We start from the raw sequence: 5,034 nt of genomic DNA, 5'->3' as shown, positions 1-5,034 counted from the left end.
CCCCCAACTGCCCAGCCCCAGCTGCGCAGGCACCATCTTTCTTCCTTCTGCAGGGTAACACACCCTTGTCATCCTGCTTCCCTCATCCTGTCCCCTGATCGTCCTCACTCTTGGGCCCCATCAATCCCATCATAGCTGACTATCCATTTTTAAGTCACAATGTAGTTTTAGAGCCTAACTCAGTCTTTGTTTTCTCTAGCAAGTTTGTACTTGAACAACATAAACTCTTAATCCTACCCGAAGAGAGGCTATCATTTCAAATCATACGGTACATTTCATGAAAGTACAGATTAATTTTAGAAAAGGGAAACAACTAGTGCCATTTTTCTCCTCTTTCAGTGGAGAAATATTTATTGAGGTACCTCCTATTTATAATGCATGGTCTACAAAAGAGTAAATAATGTTTCAATGTCTACCAACATGCAGAAGAGTATTTGCCAGACCCTGCATGGGTTTTGTATGTGTTTTCATGCATTTAACAATAAAAAAAGGAAAGACTGCCCCACCCCAAATTGCTAGAATTGACACACAAATTCAGTAAATTCATAGGATACAAAATCAACATACAGAAATCTGTTGTATAAACACTGGGGGTATGTGCCCCTTCAAATCAGCATGTTTGTATCTTTGGGTATATACCTAGTAGTTCAATGGCTGGATCTTAGGGTAGTTCTATTTTTAACTTTTTGAGGAAGCTCCATACTGTTTTCCAGAGTGGCTGCACCAGTTTGCATTCCCACCAACATTGCAAGAGGGTTCCCCTTTCTCTGCATTCTTGCCAACATCTGTCGTTGCCCAACTTGTTAATTTTAGCCATTCTGACAGGTGAGAGGTGGTATCTCATTTTGGTTGTGATTTGTATTTCCCTAATGATGGGTGATGTTGAGCGTCTTTTCATGTGTCTCTTGGCCATTTCTATGTCTTCTCTGGAAAAGTATCTATTCATGGGAAGAAGAAATACTGTTAAAGAGTCTATTCTACCCAAAGCAATCTATACATTTAATGCAATCCCTGTCAAAATACCAACAGCATTTTTCACAGATCTAGAACAAACAATCCTAAAATTTGTATAGAACTGCAAAAGACTCTGATCTTTAAAATCTTTTTAAAGATTTTATTTATTTATTTGAGAGAGAGAGAGAGAGAGAGAGAGCAAGCAGAGGGAGGGGCAAAAGGAGAGGGAGAAGCAGACTCCCCGCTGAGCAGGGAGTCTGACTCAGGGCTCAATCCCAGGGCCCCATGATCACGACCTGAGCTGAAGACAGATGCTTAACCAACTGAGCCAACCATGTCCCCCTAGCCAAAGCAACCTTGAAAAAGAAAAGCAAAGTTGGAGGCATCACAATTCCAGACTTTAAGTTATATTACAAAGCTGTAGTGATCAAGACAGTATGGTACTAGCACAGAAACAGACACATAGATCAATGGAACAGAATAGGAAGCCCAGAAGTGGACCCACAACTGTATGGTCAACTAATCTTCGACAAAGCAGGAAAGAATATCTAATGGAAAAAATACAGTCTCTTCAACAAATGGTGTTGGGAAAACTGGACAGCAACATGCAGAAGAATGAAACTGGCCCACTTTCTTACACCATACACAAAAATAAATTCAAAATGGAGTAAAGACCTAAATGTGAGACAGGAAATATCAAAATCCTAGACGAGAACACAGGCGGTAACCTCTTTGACATCAGCTATAGCAACTTCTTACTAGATATGCCACCTGAGGCAAGGGAAACAAAAGCAAAAATAAAATATTGGGACTTTGTCAAGATAAAAGCTTCTGCACAGCAAAGGAAACAACAAAACCAAATGGCAACCTATAAAATGAGAGAAGATATTTGCAAATAACATATCTGATAAAGGGTTAGTATCCAAAATATATAAAGAACTTATCAAATTCAACACCCAAAAAGCAATCCAGTTTAAAACTGGCATAATATGTAAATAGATATTTTTTCCAAAGAAGACATACAGATGGCCAAGAGACACATGAAACGATGTTCAACATCACTCATCATCAAGGAAATGCAAATCAAAACCACAATGAGATATCATCTCACACCAGTCAGAATGACTAAAATTAACTGTTGGTGGGAATGTAAGCTGGTGCAGCCACTCTGGAAAACAGTATGGAGGTTCCTCAAAAAGTTAAAAATAGAACTACCCTACAATCTAGCAATTGCACCACTAGGTATTCACTCAAAGAATGAAAAAATACTAATTCAAAGGGATACATGCACCCTGATGTTTATAACAGCATTATCAACAATAGCCAAATTATGGAAAGAATGAATATTGAATGAATATTACTCAGACATCAAAAAGAATGAAACCCTGCCATTTGCAATAATGTGGTTGGAGCGAGGGTATATTATGCTAAGTGAAATTAAGTTGGTTAGAGAAAAACAAATACCATGTGATTTCACTCATATGTGGAATTTAAGAAACAAAACAAATGAGCAAAGGGGAAAAAAGAAAGAGAGAGGTAAACCAAAAGATAGTCTCTTCACTATAGAGAACAAACTGATGGTTACCAGAGAGCATGGGGTGGGGGATGGGTTAAATAGGGATGGGGATTAAGGAGGGCACTTGTGATGAGCACTGAGTATTGTATATAAGTGTTGAGTCGCTAAATGGTACACCTAAAACTAATACTGCACTGTATGTTAACTAACTGGAATTTAGATAAAAACTAAAAAAATAAAGGTTAAATAAGCACAGTAAAAAAAAAAAAGTTACTGCTATGGTCAAAGGAAATAATAAAAAAGAAACTGATTATTATGTCTAAATCTTCATGGAATTTAAACATATAGCTTAACTATAAAATGATTAAAATGAAGTATCCTGGGAGCACTAGTTAAGAAATATTAATTGGTAATAAGGATTATTATTTGTTAGTAGTATTGCCTTTAGAGTAGTTAGTTCTAGACTCTTCAGCAGACATTTAAGGTCCAAAAATATATCATCCTTATCTTTCAGACAATGAGCAAATGTCTGCTCCTATCTCCAGATGAGTTTTATCAACTTCAGCTGAGATTCTGCTGGAAGTGACTTCTATGGTTCTTGATACTTAGCATACAGAATAGTGCACCAACTGAATGGTTGTGTGTTCTTGATCTAGCTGATTTGAAACTAATTGTTGGATGAAAAGCTGTTCTGGATGAACTCCTATGTTTGTAGCTGCTCCTACCTATTTTGGTATGGTTGTAATCATGAATTCTGGGTCCTTTTGAGCTGATGTCTCTAACAATTGACTGTACTAAACTGGATATAAGTGTACTAAACTGGACTTCTACTTTCTGGTGAAATGGTTAATGCCAATTAGATAGTCCATAAAAAATGTGTTGTTATGCTGCAAAACAATTATCCTTGTCCTAACATCAGAAATATTTTCTCCACTAACTGTGGCTGTCAAAATTTTGTAATAAAGATAAAAAGTAGAGGTGAATGAATATAACTTCTCAAATCTTTAAGCCTGAGTGACATCTACTGAGCCTATTCCTCCATTTCAAGAAGTTGAGGAGGGGAATTCAAATGCTACAAACTGATAGTAATACTCCTTCAACATTTATAATCCTTGGCACTTGCTACTCAAGGACCAAGGACATTTCAATTGGCATTATTTTAGTTTGTAACTTAAAGAGGAAGTAATTTAGGATTTTTTTCCCCTGGACTTTTAATTTTTCTTTCAAAAACCACATACAAAATAGAAAGAGTAGTATAATGAACCCCCCATGTACATCTCATCCAATTAAAACAATATTAAACCCATAGGTGAGTTTGTTTCACCCATACTGGGTTATTTTGAAGCAAATTCCAGACATAAGTTAATTTCATTTTTAAAGTATTGCAGTATGTATACCTAAAAACCCTTCCTATTTTATATTGAAAGGGAGTGACAGGTTATTAGTTCTTAAAAAAATACCCAAGAAAGTGTTTAACATTAACATGTTTTTATTTCTCTTGGGTAAATATACATTAGTGGGATTCCTGAGTTTTATGGTTAGTGTATGTGTAACTGTATAAGAACCTGCAAAATCTTCTCCAAGTGGAAGTACCATTTTGCATCTTCACCAGCAATGTTGGGAGTTCCATTTTCTTCATATAGGTCAATTTGTTATTAGTGTACAGAAATGCAACAGATTTTTCTATATTGATTTTATACCCTAAAACTTTACTAAATTTATTAGTTCTAACTTTTTTGGCTATTTTTAGGGTTTTCTATATATAATATGTCATCTTCAAATAGTGACAGTTTTACTTCTTCCTTTTCAATTTGGATGTCTTTTATTTCTTTTTCTTGCTTAACTGCTCTGGCTAGGACTTCCAATACTATGTTGAATAAAACTGGGGGAGAGTGGGCATTTTCATCTTGTTCCTGATCTTAGAGGAAAATTTTTTAAAAATTTAACAACTGATAATTTATTAAAAAGGTTGATTTAAGCATCTGCAATGGTGACTTCAACCTTGACTCCTGGCTCAATACTGATGGAAGTAATCTGCTTAACAATCTTAGAAAGACTGTACAAATCAATGAGTTGCTTGTGGATCCTCATGTGAAAACAATCCCAAGTCTTAGAACCTTCACCACAGGGAGTTTTTCTTATAGTGATTCACAGAGTCTTGGTAGGCATCCAAACTGCTCCTATCACTTTGAGATTCTTTTCCTTTGCCCCTCTGATCAGGTCAGCACATACCTTTCCCAAAGATTTTACGTTGTGGCTGGTGAGAGTAATTCTAATTCAGTGAATCACCACCTCTGGTTCCATGGGTGTCTTCACGGTGTCTTTAAAAGCCATGGCTGCAACACAGCTTCCTGACTGACTTGTTCCTCAGTGAGAAGAACAGTGGTGAGTCAGAAACAGGAGCAGGGCATGCAAAGCTCTGCTGTAGCAGTGACTGCATCTTCCTCAAAGAGCAGCATTTTACCATTGAGTACCTTAGCTCTAGGCTATTCTATTTTTCTTTACTGTTGTCTTATAGTTACGCATCTTAGTTTATTTTTCTTGTGGGGGTTGATCTAGGGCAT

General features: G+C 36.6%; 1 pseudogene; it reads right to left on the bottom strand.

The window, feature by feature from the left end:
* Positions 1 to 4,444: 4,444 nt before the first annotated feature.
* Positions 4,445 to 4,804, bottom strand: LOC112821781 (small ribosomal subunit protein uS10-like; annotated as a pseudogene).
* Between the last annotated feature and the right edge of the window lie 230 nt (positions 4,805 to 5,034).

This window comes from Callorhinus ursinus, unplaced genomic scaffold (assembly GCF_003265705.2).
Source record: "Callorhinus ursinus isolate GAN/ISIS: 27379988/994484 unplaced genomic scaffold, GSC_fseal_2.0 scaffold8, whole genome shotgun sequence".
NCBI classification, from domain to species: Eukaryota; Metazoa; Chordata; class Mammalia; order Carnivora; family Otariidae; genus Callorhinus; species Callorhinus ursinus.
The sequence above is the reverse complement of the archived record's forward strand: the minus strand, read 5'-3'. Positions and strand labels throughout refer to the sequence as shown.